Source organism: Centruroides vittatus, unplaced genomic scaffold, assembly GCF_030686945.1.
Source record: "Centruroides vittatus isolate TY-2023 unplaced genomic scaffold, ASM3068694v2 contig_854, whole genome shotgun sequence".
NCBI lineage: Eukaryota > Metazoa > Arthropoda > Arachnida > Scorpiones > Buthidae > Centruroides > Centruroides vittatus.
The window spans coordinates 1,907,385-1,926,945 of NW_027122558.1; the positions used below are offsets into that span (position 1 = coordinate 1,907,385).

At 29.2% G+C, this 19,561-nt stretch overlaps 1 protein-coding gene across 6 annotated transcripts in view; it reads left to right on the forward strand.

Moving 5' to 3' along the window:
• Window positions 1-19,561, forward strand: part of LOC136982586 (uro-adherence factor A-like) — a 114,364-nt gene that overhangs the window by 20,386 nt on the left and 74,417 nt on the right. The window contains exons 2-3 of one of the 6 annotated variants that reach the window (XM_067279116.1): window positions 1,559-1,637; window positions 8,993-9,208. The exons of 2 other annotated variants lie outside the window; for them this stretch is intronic. The gene's annotated coding sequence lies outside the window, so the exon portion shown is untranslated. The remainder of the gene's footprint in view (window positions 1-1,558; window positions 1,638-8,992; window positions 9,209-19,561) is intronic. 3 more of the 6 variants (XM_067279115.1, XM_067279114.1, XM_067279117.1) reach the window with 3 other exon arrangements.

The following is a 19,561-nucleotide window of genomic DNA, read 5'->3' on the forward strand; positions in this document are numbered from 1 at the left end:
CTAAATAAATTATGCAACCAATTTGGCACTAGAGGGGGGCATTAGGTGCCATCTCTTATTAACTTTAATAATTGTAATTTTAATTAATTTAAATAATTTAGAATTACCGAAAAAAAAAATTGGCCTGGGGTGAGACTCGAACCCACAACTCCTGCTTACGGTGCAGATGCGTTGCCAGTTATGCTATCTGGACCTCCAGTTTGATCTCCTCTTCCAGCATTTATAAACTTATGTTATAATGAACGACGTTTATTACAACGCCGATTGGGGACTCATCCAGTGTAATTTATTTAGTATTTAGTAGTGATGTAACGAATAGTATATTCAGCCTCAGCCAAATACCGAATATTCGGCTAGGAGCGTTGCCGAATGGCCGAATATTCGGCCAAACTATTTGGCTTGGTTAATGCACGTACGAAAATTGGCGCGCAAACTGCATTATGGCAAATATCGCGCACCGTGCTCTCTATTGGCCCGCTGTCACTACGATTTTTTCTTCCATTAGGTCTAAATTATAATTATTAAATTAATATGAGATGTACCTAACTTATTAAAGTTAATATGAGATGGCGCTTAACGTCTACCTCTAGTGCCAAATTGGTTTATAATTTATGTAATAGCCGTAAATAGCCCGCTATGATTCGGCAGTTGTTGGTATTTAGATGTAAGTTATAACTTATAACTTACTTTATTTGCAATCGATCATTTTAACTCTTTAATTAAACACTAAAATTTTGTTTTTTTTTACGTATTTGTAGACTGAATAGTACCCTAGGATATACTTTTGTGGTGACACAATATGGTCTAGTTTCTCCCCAGTTGTGGAACATTTCAAATATATTGTAAAAATACTAAAATATACGCGAATACGAATATAACATAATTAACTAAACAATAACATTAATGCTCGATACATTCTAACCTACACGCCATCAATGCCATAAGATATCGGGCTAGATAAACGTTATAATATTATTTAATTACGAAATAATTTAATACTAGAGTTAGATGCTATTTCTTATTAACTTTAATAATTATAGTTTAATGTTCAGCATTAATAAAAGTTACAAAAATGATTATTTTTTACTCCTGTTTTTAGGTATTCGGTATTCGGCCGAATAGTGATTTAAATATTCGGTATTCGGCCGAATAGTGAAAAATAGGCCGAATAGGCCGAATACCGGGTAGTAACCGAATATTCGTTACATCATTAGTATTTAGCCATATCTAGCATGATAAAATTTGGCATTTGGTTGGAGTCTAGCTTTATAGTATATCTGGTCTAGCAATGTTATTTAAACATTCTAGCAATAATTTACTCTAAAACTGATTTAATTTAATAATTGATATTTTTTTTATAGCTTAGGATTAAATTCATTTAATGATCAGCATTGAGAATTTCTCCTTTTTACACATGTCCAGTTTTTGGACTGAATGCAGATGACTTATGCAATTAGGTGACTAACTAATTTGGCCAATTAATGGGAAACCTTACACAGAGTCAGTCTTTACACTTATCTGATTATGGTCAACTTAAACCCAGCTATTCTCTTTACAGATATGCCTTCCTAACATATTACGTATAATTGACCCAATTGGAAGAAAATGAATGCGAGTTTGAAGACGAATAGTAAGTGGTACGGTTTGCCATTCGTCTACACTATATATTATAAGACGTCATTGTATAAATATCATTTTATAATAAATTATTAAAATATATCCATTTACAATAGCTGTCTGTTGTTGTTGTTATGTAATATTGTTTAAACCATAATGGGAATTTTAACTTACAGAACATTGATAGATTAACTATAAAAAATTTTTTAATCTTTTTTTTAATACAGTAATGAATCAAACTAAACATATGTACTTGTCAAAAGTTATTTTTTAATATAAGTAAACTTAAAACATTTATTTGGAAGTATCTAACTTAATTATCTATAATAGAATCAGTTTGCAAATAAAAATTACATACATTTTCCATGAAAATAATAGCTTTCTGTGTAACTTAAAATAGCTCATTCTGTGTGACATTTCCTTTCTTTTTGAATATTTTTTCAATTTTATATTTTTGAAAAAGCTTATTCATATTATGGTAATATTGTATTGTATTATATTATGATTCATTGATTACAGTAATTCATTAGTTTGTTGACTTTTCAAATTTATTTAAGTCAGAATTAAATGTTAATTAGTTATTTAATTATTTGTTTTGTTTGTAGTCATTCACTCAGTTTTACAAATGATAGTTTCTTAAATTTTATTATTTTGTTATTTCATGTAAGATTATTTTTTAGTGGATGGCAAGAAAAAATTTGAATTTTGTCTGAATTTGAACTTTTTGTATTAGGATTTAATAAAATCTAGCTTATGGTGTTATAAATGTGAAATAAAGAAGAAAATTTGAATATATTTTAATCTGAAGTGTTTTTCATTTTATTTTGCATTCAAAACATTGTAAGTCAGTTTTGTTAAATAATATATTTTGGTGTCATTATTATCCATTTAAATATGTATATCAAAACAGTGCCGGGGCGAAATCATCCACGTACCTTAATTCATTTAAATTTCTTTTCTGGAAGTATTTTGTAATGACTTTTATATATGACACTAAATTATGTTTGCATTACTAATTGCTAGGACAGAAGTTTCTATTATGCCATCACCTAAAATTTGTTTCTAGCAGTTGTCAAGTATTTATCTTTAATCAATAATGAAATCATTTACACAGTTGTTACTATATTCTGCAGGATGATCATCACACCTATAAAAATCTGCTGTACAGTCTCAGTCTCACAAACAAGTAAAAATTAGAACATATGGAGAACAGGATATTCTCTGAAAGATATAATAATTACTGTAATTGTGTGGCTAACCTACAGCATAACCTATACTGGCTTTTATACTTAGAAAAGTTGCTAGAATGGAAATAAAACCTTTATATAGCCTGCATTATTGTGTACATTGTGCTTCTAGAGTGGCTGTTGAAAGCATGACACTAGTATTCAATTTTAAAGGTACTATCATAAATGTTAAAATATTGGTTTCTTTTTCTGTTTTTTTCCATTTAGCAATTTATTGTAGATACATGTAAACATCCAAGCTTGAATTTTTTGTAATAATCAAAGTATAGTCTAAACAATCTGTAATTTAATATTTTAACCATCTATTAGTAATTAATAATAAATTATTTTTTGTTTTAAAGATGGGCAGTAAGACCTTTTTCTTGTATTAATAATAATAATTGAGGAGACTGCAGGTAGTATCCTCTCATCAATGCAATTCTTATCATTCCTGAATATTGAAAAAGTATTAGGGTTCCTTCTGTATGTGATTCTAAAGTTGGAGAGTTTTGCTGTTTTCTTAAAGACATCACATAAAATCTAGTGACAGTCCTAATTGGTTTATCATCATTGCATCTGGAATTTATCTGATGAGAGACATTACTTGGGATCTGCTCAATTCTTTTACAATAATAATAATAATAGTAATTTTTCAATTAAATTTTATAATTATTGAATAATTATTTATAGGGTTTATACAAAAGCCGACTTTTTTTAAAAAACTGGTTTTCGAATCTCAACTTTTCTATGAAAACCAGTTAAACCGGTTTTTGAATTTTTGCCCAAAAAATGGAGATAAGGAATATTTACAACTTATTTTAAAACTTTTTAATTTATTTAATATTTATAACATTTTGAAAATATAACCAAATAAAATTGACTAACTTCTACACAAAACAAAAGAAACACTAGAATATCACATTAAACTATAAAATTTACTTTATAGAAAACTATGAAGGAAAACAAATAACAATGAATTCCTACAAAATATATAATATTTTGTAGGAATTCGAATAGATTTTAGAAAGCAAAGAACATCTATAGATCTATTGCTCAACCATGTTCTTATTTTCCATAGAAAATTGCCAGAGATAGAAAAAACTCTCACCCTTGCTACTGAGCTGGGTTTAATTGTCTTTAAAGCATTAAATAATAAATCTAAATTTTTTGTTCTGTTTGTACCCTCTAATACTAAAAACTCCTCCTTTAGTGTCTTAGGGCTGGACAAAGTCACTTTTTCAAGTTCTTGAAGATATTTGTGTGATCGATCTCGCACGACCCGATTTTGGGGATGTAACTCGTGAAGGGTTGCTTATAGAGGTGACTTTTTGCTCCTATAGCTACACTCTACAGCTCTGATAAGGTCCCAACTGTCTCATTCAGAACTTGAATTGTGCGGAATTGGATGCTTTTTAGGCATAGGGGGATTTTTTTTTTGTTTTGTAGTTAGTTTTATGAAACAGTATTTAACAATATTCCCGTTTTATGCCAGAGATGATTTTTGTGTCAAAATGTTGATGCTTTTAATCAAATAATTAATTTTTATGTTTTAAGTTTAAGCTTAAAAACTGGTTTTTTACTTGGGAAAAACCGGGTATAAAATTATTCAAATTTTTTCAAAAAACTGGTTTTTCAAAACCAGGTTTTAAAAACCGACAAACCATAATTATTTAAAAACTAATGCAATTTTTAATATTAGTACAATATAATGATGTGTGTGCCTTTTAGAATTTGTGTCACAAGTAGTTCAGTTTGAAGTTAGGTAACTGTTAACTTGTTAGCCTGAATAAATTAAAATTTGATGCTTTTTATTCATTGTAACTTAGAGGTAATTATAAAAAAAAAATAGTGATAATAAATGCTAAAAGTAACTCAGGAAACTTAAATAGAACATAATTTTAATTTAATACTTTGATCAATATTTACAAATACTTTTTTAAAAGTATTTAATTACTGCCCCTGTAACAAAAATCTGAAATAGTAAAGAAAAAAAAAAAATTATTATTTAACAAAGCTGTATTTGCCACAAACTATAATACTACCACTCATACTTTTAAAAATTCAGTATGATTGTAATCTGCTTTTCTATCCTGGGGAAGGTTGCTTAAAATGACTGAGAAGTTTGGAAAATTAAAATCATGTTGCATTTTTAAAAGAATGAGTGGTGGTACTATAAACCCCCCCACACAAACAACACAATATGCATATACAAGAATACATGACATATTTAAAGAAAGTCACAGCTAAGTCACAACGACTAAAATAATACAAAACTGAGTTCTTTAAAAAGAACAAAATAAATTACATCAAACAATGACAGACTTTTTTACAAAGAACTATATATTAAACTTGCCACACAATCATGGCACAATAGTATATCAATAGAAAAAGTGTTCAGATTGTTGGTTTACTCTGGTCTGAACCAGTCTCGCACAAAAATAAAATAAGCTGGACTAAAGATGATGAAGAAAACATGAACAAGGCACCAACCATGCATGCCCTGTGTCAAAATAAGCAGACACATACCTCAAAACAAAAACCTTTAAAATGCAGTCTTTTTATTTTTTTTTTCCAAATGTTTTCAACCATTTTGAATGGTCTTCCTCGGGAACAAAAAAATTAAATGATTCTGATTTTGCTTTCTATAACAAACTATATTTTGGAACATTTAAATGTTTGAATTTTCTTATCTAGTGTGCAGGCTCGTATAAAAAGAATAACAATTTCTTTACTGTTTGTCCCTTTTTTTTCCATACTAAAATTTTCACATGCCTGCTCTAAAATAAGCAGATGTGACATCTAGCATGCAGTACAAAGAACAGAGTTTGAAGACATCTGATACAGATAACATTTTAGTTTCTGATACAAAATATTCACGTCCCTGCATCAGAAACTAGCCAAACATTTTACATGCAATTTACAAAACACAAGACATGCCAAAATTTTTTATACAGGGCATCATATACATGAAGTCCAAAAACATTATCATTTGAGATCCATTTGAGACACAACACAGACCAACCACACATCTTTTTATACTTGACAAAATATTCATTTTTTCATCACAAACAAAATATTCACATGGAACACAGCATTCTCACAGAGCAACAAAAAGATTGTTGTAGAAACCATATGGGAAACAACAACACACAACACTGGGGTGTATTAAATAATGTTCCCTGAGAATCTATATCCAGTGTGTGATGAAAAAAAACAAAAGAAAAAGTTTACCACAAATGTTTTTGAACTGCTCTGAGTTCTTCAGGTGTTAAATGGAATTTCTGATGGAACATAGAACATACAGCTTATGAAAATTTGAAAAAACGTTTGAATCTGTTATGCAATCCGTGCATGCATATTCGTAAGACTGACAGATCTTGACATTTAAATATCGGCATCCATCAATGCCTGCCAGGCTACTGACAAAACCAACTCATCTTTATAATTGATGCACGTGGAGTTGAGGCTCGATTTATATATGTAAATGGCCTCTAGCCATTTTAGATGTTCCGTTGCAGGATGAAGTGCGGACGAGCTTTGTCTCTTTAAAGGCCACCATGATGTCAGGATCGGCGGCATAAGTGGCGAGAACGGTAGTATTTCTTGCATGATGTGTGTCCGCTATGTGCTCCCAAGGAGCATTTTGTCGATCCAATTGGGATACAAAGAACAGTTACTCATAGACTCAGCTGACACAACACAATGTGACACAGACATCTGACAACATGTGCCACATGTTGTCAGATTCTGCGTTTTTACAGTTTTTACGTTAGCTACACATTCAAAGCAAAATGGACGCTTATATGTATAATGTGATATTATGCTGTGAAAATAAAGTCAAAGTGACTGTCAATAAAAATGTGGAAAGATTAAGAAGGATTATATTTTCTAAAATGACTCTGAAAGTCATCTAAAGAATATTAAAATACTCTATCTTAAACATAATCATCTATTCTCTGTCTCTTTACTTTGTTCACATTTTTGGGAAGAGAAATGCTCAATTATTTTACATATATATATATATATTTTGTTATGTTGTAGTTCTTTAACTGAAACTCTACTTTCAGTATTAACTAGAATTAAAGAATAGATTACGGCCTCCATGTTTAGCTCGAGTGGAAAGCGTTTCTAAACTATAATTTGGCAATGTGTAGTGATAGCTGCTCATGACGTCATTTTTGTTACATTTTGCTTCATAAAGAAATGTGACTTTAGCGAAACGTGTATACATTGAGAAGCATAAGGATAATATAAACTGCGTAGGCAAAAAATTTGAAAATAAACATTTGGTTTTGTGTGTTGTTTTTAAAAATAAGTGTTATAATTTGATTTAGTTTTATTAACTTCTTATTAAATAAAATTAACAGACTATCATTTCAGAAGTTACATTATTAAAATTTAAGTAATGCTTAAAAATTTAGGATTTAAAAAATAGGATTTAGCATCATCATCAGAATATATCCAGTTATATGCATACTTTAATCACTCAAATACTTTATTGTACTAAGGAAAAATCCTTGTTACAGGGGGGATTATTTTTTTACAAACATAATGAATTTATAAATTGAATTACAACAAATGTTATTACCAATTATAACAATTCAATCTTAAGAAAAAACAGTAAAACAACTCTACATTAAGTATACAAATGAAGTTATAGTCGAATGCCATTAACTGGATATTAATTGATGTCATCTATATGCATACTTTAATTTTATAATTTTAGAACTTTGATATTCATCAATTAGGAAATGTGAAAAAACTGACAAATTCCAATATATATTTAATTAAATTCCATTCCAAGATTTTTAAAGTTTAATTGAAGAATGGAAAGAAAAAGTTAGATCAATATAAAGTCCTTAGATTTGTGTTTGTTACTTTGCAGTAACCAAAAATAAATAAATAAAAATAAAGAAATATGGAAATGCAATTTCCATGATATTTCAATTTTCAGTGCTATTGTCACAGTTTAAGCTGCAAAAAGTTTAATGGTTGCATAACAACACACCCCCAGCCATAAGTGAACGGGTTAATTTTAGTAGTGCCATCTCTTGCGCAAACTAACAATTAGAATAATTTAATTTAGAATAAACTGGAAGAAAAGAATCAGCCCGAAGCGGGACTCGAACCCGCAACTCCCGCTTGCCGTGCGGACGCGTTGCCAGTTATGCTACCCGGACCTTCGTTCTGATTTCCTCTTCCAACACATATGAGTCACGACTGGGGACTCATCCGCGCCCATGGCCTGCAACCTCCACACAGGCAACTTAACAGCTGTTGGGTGTGTTGTTACTTATATTATTGCGTTTCGTTGGTGTTTATTTGTTTGAACGGTTGCATTTTATTCTACAAACTTTTTTTCTTTTGTTATAATAAATAAACTCATACTAGATATGAATATTGTTTAGTGTAGAGAAAGTAATGTTTATTTAGACATTTTAATATAAAAATCTCCTATTAGAAGGAAAAAACATTTAATCATTAGTATTTTTAAAAATTATGGATTAAATATTAATTATTTTGATTTTTAGAATACATTATTTAATAATTCATTTTGCCTTTTTTAATAAAAAATAACTAATACACATACTTTTTAAGTCTGTTTTTAATGCATAAATCATTATTTTGTGAAGATTTCCTCTTTAAAATTTTCAACTGTTACAAACAAATAATTGTCTATTATTTTATATGATTAATTCTAAAGTGAAGTAGGTAAATGAAATAATTTTTAAAATTTCATATCATTGCTGATGAGATTGCTGTTTGCATAAAATATATATATTAATTTTCCAATAAAATATTACTTTCGATGTGTTTGTTAATTAAGGAATTAAAATTTATATTCATTTATTATGTGAGTCAGATTTAGAGACTAGAGTTGTAAAAATATATTCTAACTTAACAGTCGTAATTTTGTCATTATTTTCCAACATTTTGTGATTCCTTTGCAATTTCTGATTTGTTTTTTCCATTTGAATGAATGATCATTTAGATATATATGCACAAGACAATGCATGATTATTGTTCTATATCAGTGTCGTTCGGATAGATTATCTTTATTCTATTTTTTCCCTCTTAAATAATAAATATTGTAATCATTGGGGATGCACATTTTGAATATTTTAATATCATATTTGTGTCTTTTCCAGGGATAAAATCAATTGGTAAACATCAACCAAGGATTCTTTGATTTGACAGCAATTTTAATAGTGTACCTGGTTCTTTGGCCAATTTGAATTTGTCAACAAGCTTGTTTGCATCGTCCTTTATTTTATGAAGACGATCATCATCGACTTGGTCGTCATCTGCAAAATGCCGAAGTCATAATAATAATAATTCAAACAGATGTACGGACATTATTAAAGGTGCGACACTGTTATGATACTGCTTTTTGCAACTTCAATATTTATTTATAAATGGATATATCGTCGGCTCTAGCTACAGTATTAACTGTTGAAATTTTTATTGAAATGTGTTAGTCTATCATTTTGCATATTATTTTACTGTTGAATAATTGTCTCCCCTTAATACAAGAAGAAATAATTTAAGATAACACTTAAATCAGATAAGTTGCATGTAAAAGAAAATTAGTATTAACTGATGTGTAGTGTTATGATTATATTTAAATATTTCATATCTAATTTTTTCAATCAAATTATAATTTAATTTCAGTATATTCTAGAATTATTTATTAGAGATAATGAAATACAAACGTCAAATTGATATGTTTTAAAAGAGAAGTATTTTGTTTAAAATGCAAAACTACTTTAAAGAATGAGAAAATATTACAATGAAAGAACAGTAAAAATTGAATGTTTTGGATAGCTTTTGTCCCAAAAACTTAAAATAACAACAATTAGATTGTTTTAAATTTTATAATTCATTTAATATTAATGTGATTTTATGTTTGATATTTCGTTATACTTTTTAAAGCAGTTTATATTAAAATTATAATAAATGCTTTGATGGAGCAGAAGAATACAAGATAAAAATTCAGATACTTTAGAATGATCATCATAAGAACCAGTGATTCTAAATAGAACATTGTTATTTATATCCTGTTTAGAATCACTGTTTCACTGTTAAAAAAAGTTTTTCTGTCTCATCATTTAAAAACTGAATTTGATGTTAAAAAATATTAAAAAAACATTACACTTTACAATATTTAAATGTCAAGATGATGTATCTTGCTTTTGTGACATGGAACATATTTTACTTGAGTTCCCGAAAATGAATATTAGAATTTGGAATTGCTAGAAAATTCTGTTAATAGTAATTGATATTATTTTTGTTATTTCCATTGTTTTTTTCTTGAATAGAAGCATTTTTTTTCTATTCATTGATAGTTTGGAGTTAGTGTTTATTTTTTTAGCCTTATCAACTGAGATCTATTTCACAAAGTGATATGTGCATTGCTTTTTCTTGACTATTAATGAAATATGTTCTGAACAACTAAATATTTTCATTAATTAAAAAAACTTTGTACTAAATCAATTGACACAAAAGACTTTTGATACCAGCAAAATTTCTCTTTACAACTCATACAAACGTTTTCATCCACATTCTATTGGACATCTTCAGGCTGTAGATGGAATTGGAACTGTATTGTTGGAAAGGTCTCCCCCAATCAGCAAATAACATGTTGGTTTCAAATTGTTTAAAAGAGTATCTAGGCTTTTGAGCTGGTTTATTTAGTACATTTTAATCAGCATTTTGCTGTCATCAAAAACTGTTTTTTTTTTAATCTTCATGTATTACTATATTTGTTTTTTACTATGTAATTGTAAGATATAATATTAAGAGTTTGTTTATATTTAAATACAATCTTGCATTATGATGATAATTTTTTTTTAATGAAGGTTTATTATTGAAGCATTTATAATCACATATAAAAATTGTTATTTTTTCAAAATGTTTATGGAATTATTTTAAATATACTTACTTCAAAGGAAATGTTGATTTTGGTTTTCATAATTCACTGAAGATATTGGGTTGATCAAAAAATTTGTTGGTAATGATGCAATTACTACATTAATTTGCATTACATTACCAGGAAAATTGCATAAGTATTATGACATCTAATGATTGGTTGCTAGACATACCAATTATGATAGATATCAAGCTATGATGTTTGGATACTATGTTAATTGAGCAAGAGAAATCTGATTGGCAGAATATCTATCTATGATCAGCTACTAAACTGTTTCAGATGGATCTTTGAAGCAAGTAATTTTTGGCAATGAAAAATGGATTATGATAATGTATAATGAAAAAAAAATTGTGGAGAAAGTTAACAGAGACAACCTGCAATATAGTAAAAGCTGTTTACATTTGAAGACTTATGCTGAATGTGTGGTGGGACTGGCAGGGAATTATCTATTATAAACTATTATCTTACAATCAGACCATTGACAGGAGAAGTACTATTCCCAACTTGATAATCTGAAAGTGGCCACCAAAGAAAACAGTCTTTGGCTTTCTGGCATGACAATGCTGGACCACACACATCTTTGAACACTTTGACAAAATTATTGGAATTTGAAAGAGATGTTTTGTGTCACCTCCATGTTCTCCTGACCAGGCATAGTCAGATTGCCACTTATTTCAATCTTTCCAGGATAGTTTGCAGAGGAAGATGACGAATAACTTTAATGATGTGAAAAACCATTTGGGAACTTTTTTCTGTTTGGAATAAGACTTTTATGGAGATCTACCAATAGATGTGCTAAAATGATAACTTAATACATTATTAATTTAATAAAAATTCTTTGTTTTTTTAACCTTCAAAATTTGAGTGTTATTTTTGTCTAAAAAGAAAGGAACTTTTTGATCAACTGAATAGAAAATTGAAAAACTTTTTTTTTTAATTTAATGCTAGTGAAATAACTTAATTTCTTGTATGAAAACTGTTTTGATAGAATTAAACTGATTTTGTTAAACTTATTTAACAACTCTAGATAGAGCAATTTCCATAAGATCTAGTATATTATATTCTTTAAAAAATGCAATGAAACAATTATAATTGATGTTTGTCTGCATATGTTTATATTTCAGAAAATGCATGATTGAAAAACTAATGTTCTAATGTATATAGCATAAAAGAATAGAACACTTCAAATAATTGGACTCCCTTTTAGTTTTTAAAGTTTATATCAACATTATCTCTAAACTCAATTTATTATTTAAAACAATCATTAACTTAGCTGTACAATAGACCAATAATTTCATACTTTATTTTGGTTTTGAAGCATTTCTATTCTTGTTCACTTCTGAATATTTTCTAATAAATCTGGAAATTTATAGATTGAATATTGAAAAATACAGGTAACCCCCATATAACACGGCACTTCTATAGCACGGATTCACTCTAACACGGTTTGAGAATTGGGAATCTCCCCATATAACATGGGTTCACTCTAACACTGTTCGGGAATTAGGTAAAACACTCGTACAGTACAACATTAAATGTAATAAAAACTGTTACCAGTTGATGATGCTCATGCTGAGATCATCATATAGGATGAATAATCTTCTGGTAAAATATTTGTTTAAATAATAAATAAGTATTTTACCCATGAAAAAATCTACTATATCAAGCTCAAAAATTGGATTCTATCAATGTATGCCAAAAATGGTCACTAGGGGCGCCCCTGGCTACTACTTAAATTAATTTAAAATAACAATATAAATTATTTTATATTTATTTTATATTTTTACAGTATAATATTCAGTACATTATTATTTTTATTTGTAATTTTGTATGCCCCAATGCCTGCCTGCATCTGGCCTTTCGACTTGTGAATAATAAATCCGATTTAAAGAAGGATTTATCAGCGTGTTTTTTAATTTTTGGAACCTAACCCCCCGTTTTGCACTAGTTCTTTGTTTCGTATAACACGGATTCGCATAACACGGCAATTTTTTGGAACGTAAATCCCGTGTTATACGAGGGTTACCTGTATACACTTTTTTTAATTTGTCACAAATTTTGATAAGTGTTAAAATGTCAAAGATGTAATTTTGAATGTAAAAAAACTTCTTTCCTTATAAGAGAGATCAACTTGAAAATTATCTGAGTGTGGTTTAAAAATAGGCTAAATCTTAACATGTTTGAAAACATCATCCTATCTTCAGAGAGTGGTGTTTTATAGTTGTTAAACATCACTAAATATTTTCAAACAGGTACCTGAATGTTATTGTTTTAATAAAGTTTATTAATTTTATGTACATAAAACATTAAAAAAGTAATGTGTGTAAAAAAGTTTTTCTTAATTTTATAACATCAATAATATGCAGTAATCTTTGTATTCAGAAACATTAACATATCCTTATTTTTAATTTTGATAACCTCAGTTTTTTATTAGAATTATTATAAGGTGTAAGGTTTTTTGCTGTTGGGGTTTTCAATGATTTTTTAATGGAAGATAGAAGACACTACTTAGCAAATTTTTCTAGATGTAGACTGCAAGGTAACTTCATAAACTTCTGCAGGCTGCAAACATGACTTTCTTAGAACTGCAGGCTTTAAGCATGCACCATAATTGATTACCAGCATACTCCATAACTGCCATACACCGATTAACAAAATAATATATGTTAATGATATGCAAATTAGTGATATATAGTTTATTCTTGTCTTTTTACTGGTCAAGTTTAATCTGAATGTTTTTTGTTGTGAATATCATGTTAATTATGGTTGGATAATGATGTAAGACAGAGTATAATTTTATTTTCACCCTTCTATTGGGACCTCTGTCCAATCTTCACTTCCAGAATTATGCTTTAGGCTGTTTTTTTTCCTTTCAGAATATTCTAAATTTAAAATTACATTGTCAAAGCCCTGAAGTGGACATTAGGACCTTGTGGGTGGTGGATTGCTTCTGACTGATTTAAGGACTGTTTGAAGGTGTATCTGATCTCATAGAATTGTAATTTGTAATTTACTTTTATCATGTGCAGTAAACTAGAACTTCAATATATTATTGCAAAACACTTTTCTCTGTTTTTCTAGCAAATTTAATTAAATGAAATGAAGTAATGTTTTCAGCTATCGTAAATAGCCTTCTTAAAGGTTCCAAATTATGCTTAATTTGAAGAAGGGTATTTAAGATAGTTGAAAACATTAGTTTGGTTAATTTAAAAATTTGCTAGAAAAAGCAAGAAAGGTGTTTTGCAATAATATAGAGCAGAACTATTTATTCAAAGACAAATTATTTCGGGATTATATCAGGCTATATTAATGCTGCTATTAATAATTAAATGTTATGCCTAGGGGTATGCAGTTAGTGATTAGTATAGCATTAATATAGCCTGATATAATTTGACAATTGTTTGACTTTAATCTAATAATCAGGTTTATGAATGTAAATCTTTGCAACTGGACTACCTGAATAAATAACCACAATACTGTTATCTAGTTCAGCAGTTTTATTTCTTTATAAAAGAAATGTTTTTGATCTTTCTAAGATTTTGAGGTATTAATAAAAAAAAAATGTTTGAAGAACACTTTGTAGTTCAAATTTGAAAACTCCAGTCAGATGTATGTATAAGAATGACATACTTAAATTATAAATGTTTATTGAAATGTTTTTGCCATACATGAGAAATACATCTCTCTTCTTTATAATTAATACATCCTTCAAGTTGGTCCTTTAAAAATCTCCAGGGCTTCCAATTTTCTGAGTTGTTCAGTAGAGATGGCACATCTTATCAACAAGGCCTGATCTAATTTTGCTGTAATGTTTTTTAATGCCTATGTGGATAGGGCCATGGATCTTTTTTATGAGCTATGTCATATCTATGTTCCTATATCTAATTTTTCAATGATCTCTATGTAGACCTTATGTAAACCAGATCTGTCTGCAATCTTTTATTGTGTAATGGGACTTTATATATACCATGCATTCTCTGTTTATTGGGTCTTTCCCATTACTTAATAATTTGTAGATGCTCTGTTGCACTTGTGTGTGCACTTATATCTTGCTATTTCCTTATCTAGGGTATCCATAAAGTCTGTGTGCAATTTTAAAATTTATAACTATTAGTATTTGTGATAAAGAAATTATGTAGAATGTATTGGAAATAAGAAAATCTATAATTTTTTTATTGTTTTATATTGTATTTTATTAAGTTTTCATGCATCCACCACCATTAATACAAAGGATAACATAATTTTGCCAATTGATTTAAATACCTGTAATACCTGAAACAGTAACTTGTACAGTGACAGTAGATTTCAGTTCAGCCAACCAAAGGACACAGTTTACTTTTTATTTAGTTGAAGCCATGGATCACACTTAATTCTGAAAAAGAAGTATTTTTGAAGTTACGAAAAATTGTTAAATTATTGTATTGAAGCGTTATTAAATAATTTTACTTAAAACTAGATACGGTAATTTAAGCTTTCTAATACATTTTACAGATTTTTTCCTATCACAAATACTAATAGTCATAGACTTTTTAAATTGCACACGGATTTTATGAACCCCCTGTATATTGTGTGCATATTGTGATCATAATTAATTACTTCTCGGGTGGAATTAACATCATTATTATATTACCATGGATTTACATACAGTTGTTGTTCATTTCGATATCATTTAAATTATCTGATTGAACCTGGTAGTAGCAGGCCAAACTATAAATCCTTTTTTCAGAAAATCCATATATGTATCCATTTCGATTCCGCTTGGCAAGATGTCCCAGGCTGTATAATTTTGATTCTTCCAGCTGATGTACAAAAATATTGTGAACTCTTTGGAAGTTCCTGTCCAGGCCTGTACTATTTGACCCTCTGCATGAAATTTGTTTTGGATGTAATGAGTACTGTGTGGTTGATTCGTTTATTTTTTTTATAATGTTTCCATACTTTTGCTATACGTTCCATATTAAATGAATAGGTTGGTATCCATTTAAATTTGTTGACGATCTGTAACAATAATAATAATCCAAAATTAATGTTATATCTTTGTTTGCTGAGTATCATTATCATATCAGTTACTTTTTTTTATAAAATAACAAATCTCATCCAATGTAAACGTCTAACTGAAGTAAACAAAATCTAGTGTTTGTTTAAACTTACATGAGATGGGCATTGTTTCCACAAGAGCATCACAACACAATTGCGCATAGCATTTTACCTCATGAAGTGAAATTGATGACTCACTGACTGAGCTGATAGTGCTGACACAGACAGTCACAAATATCACGATCTCATAAACAAATGTCACAAAGTAACAATATGGCAGCAAATGCATTTATTGTGTACTCACTCAGTAAGTTACATAGGAGTATCAAGTAATTACTCGTTAAGCTAACAGATGGCACTCTCAATGACAGAGTGCGGGAAGCTAATAAAGTTTACTATGACCTTTCTCGAGTCTTGACCCGAAAGTCCCGGGACCTAAGACAATTAAATTTAGAAAAATTCCCAGGACTTCGAGATACAAGATGTCCCGAGACCCAAACCCTAGTTGGCACCTACTGTAAACAAACATTTTGTCAGTATCAATCTGCCAGAGATTTCCATTGGTCAATCACAATTGGAAGTGGTTAGACACGTGTTGACCAGTTAAGCCTCTTTCTCTGCACATGTTAAAGAAGGTCAGAGTGGTCACAACAATTTAAAAATTACCAAGATAATACTTAGAAAAGTTGTTATAGCCTACTTTAGCATTTTTATGTAGCCATTTAAATAATTTTCATCATTTAAATATAGTTTGTCAAAATTAATATTAAATATATATGATTAAGACTTACACAAAATATTTGTGCTGCCACTACTCCTCTTACGAGATCTTTCACTTCCCTTTCTGTCACTTTTCTTACTCCTCCTCGTTCTTTTTAATTTTGATTGTCTTCTCCTGGCCTTGCTGGCTTTCGATCTTTTCTTAGATGTTCTCTGTATTCGAGTTATCCTATTTTCTCTGTTTTCTTAGGATAGCTGTTTGTATCTTTCTGCTGGCATCACCAAAGATGTCCTTAAATCTCTGAAGCATTTCTTCATCGGAAAGAGTCATTTTCTTCAACTTGGTCTTTTCTTTCTAGATGATCATTCATGGCAATGTTTTTCTTTTTCGGAGCAGAAGCAGATTCTGCATGCTCTAAAGAATGTGTGCTCATATGCTGCTTCTGCTGATGTGTACTCATATTGAAAGTTATTTAATATTTTAAATTTTATAGAAATGTGGAAATCTGTTTTACATTAATTAAACTAACATTAGAGTTTAAAAAATAAAAAAGAAGTAATGCTGTGTTTAGTTTTGATCTTTAGTTAATTTTATTTAATTATTATTAAATTTATTTTAAAACTTATTGTAATTAGTAGTTAGTATTTATATAAGATAAGTGTACTTTTATGAAAAAAATTATTAATATTGATAGTTAGCCAAACTATAGTTCAAATAATCTGGAAATTAATATGATTATTATTTAATACCTGGGCTTGGTTGTTTATATATGGGGCAGTTATCAAAAGTTTGCTGAATGCTATTGTAGAAAAATGCATGTGTAACCAGGTGTAGATCTAGGTTTTTTGGGGCCTAGGGCTTATTGAAGTCGAATGGGACCCCATTTTTACCTAATCTAACCTATTAACTATTTTTTACTTTATAAGTGGTCATTGTTAATGAAAAAATATTAAAAATTTATGATGATAATTCAATTTTTGTGGGCCCTTGACACTTGGGGGCCCAGGGCTTAAGCCTTATTTGTCCCTATGTTGATCTGCCCACATGTAACTATAATGATTTGTTAACAGAAATGAAACAGAAAAAGCTTTATTTTAATGCTTGAGATGGCAATTTCTAAACTGCTTGCTTGTAATTGTCATGCTTTTAATGCTCACCTTGGTGGTGTGGGCTATATGGTAGGGTGGATTATATGAATTTTTTATTTTTGTTTGTGCAGTTCTCTGTGGGATATATGTTGACATGGGTTATCCTTCACAATTATGATAGTATTTTTATGATGGTGTTGTGTGTCATGTACCTAGTGCTATGCCAGATCAGGATCAACATATAACTATAAAACAAGCTATTGATATGTTTACATGTTTGTATATGTATGTGTTTGAGAATTTCCTGACCATAACATATATTTAGTATAACAGCATTCTGTAATATGGTATATGCTATTATGCCTGTTTCTAGACTTTTTTTTGTGTAGTGCATGTCATATGACAACTGTGCAAGAAAGGGCAACTTGCACAATAAGTATCTTATTCATTTTCCACAGACAGCTTATTTTGTGGCTGAGTTTTGAGTATTTACTAAATTTTTAGTATATTTGGTATGTTGAGTGTTTAGTACAGCTATAATTATGATGTATGTGATTTTGTCTTGTTAGTGTGATGCCTGGTCTGTTGTAATGGATTGTTTTGCTTAAACTTCATTCATAGTATGTTTTGAATGTGTTGTTTTCTATGATTGTCTGAGATGTGTTTTTGTTGTATGGTTGCTGACTTTAATACTTTGGGTTTGTGTAATATGCTTTTGACGTGTTTTATTTGCTATTTGCATATGTTTATTTAAATAATCAGTTTGTGTTGAAAGCTTGCAACTTTGTGATGGATTATATAGTTTGTTCATGATGTGTCATTTTCTAATCATCTTTTAAAATGTACTCTCTGTAGTTTTATGTATTTATGACTTAGAAAGATTTACAATTGTCATACAAAACTGTTTCTCCAAAGAAGTATCCTTGAGTCAGCTAACAGTTTGATGCATTTCTGTCAATATAATCATGATGAGATTATTAGGATGTTTACCATAAAGATCTTTTTGGATCCTGGATGGTCTTTGTGTCTTTATTTTGTGTATTAGGTTAGATTTAGATCAGTATTGCATAAGTTTAATAGTGTACTGTTTTAGTATGCAAAGGTTACAGATATGTAATTGTGATGATTGTTGTTTCTTGTAGAAATACTTAGTGTCTATCTGTTGTGAAGATTTATCATAAATATTGTAGAGCTTGGTCTTCCCTCTTTGAGACAGTCTTTGTATGGAAGATTTTGGCTGGTGTTCCTTTCTTTAATGTTTTGTGTGTTTTCTTTTTAGTTTCATTCAAATTGTGTGTGTCTAACGTATAACTCCAAATGAGTGAGTATTAGAAAAAATTTACTGACAAAATAAGTGACTAACCCAGATAAAATCTTTTGGTGTGACAAAATGTCAGCAATAGTTGTATTACATGATCCAGCATTTAAAAATGGGTTCACACTTTGGCCCACCAGACCAATCAGACTGATTCTACATAACTGTTTCCATAGAAACCATTGTTGGCTGACTGATTTTTGTCAAATTCGCATACGGGACCCCAAAAATCCTTAATTTGCCACTGCTTGTTGCTGTTTGTTGCATTAGCATGCTTATTTGAGAGTATCAATGATTATTTTGTAGTTTTTAGAGGATCATCCTTAACCTCGTAATTTATACATATTTTCATAGTAGCTATGGAAAATTCACAGTGCACTGCAACATCTTTGAAAAGAATAATCAAAACTTAAATTTTATTAAATGCTTTAAACTTTCAAGAATTTACTGCCACAGATATTTTATTTTACATTTAATTCTTGAATTTTATAATGGCTATACAATCTAAAATATTCGTTTGTATTAAAATATTTTATTTGATAAAAAGTGATTTTGATAAATTAATTAAATATGTAAATGAATATATTATATATATATTTTTTCTCTAACATGAAAATGTATTCAGAA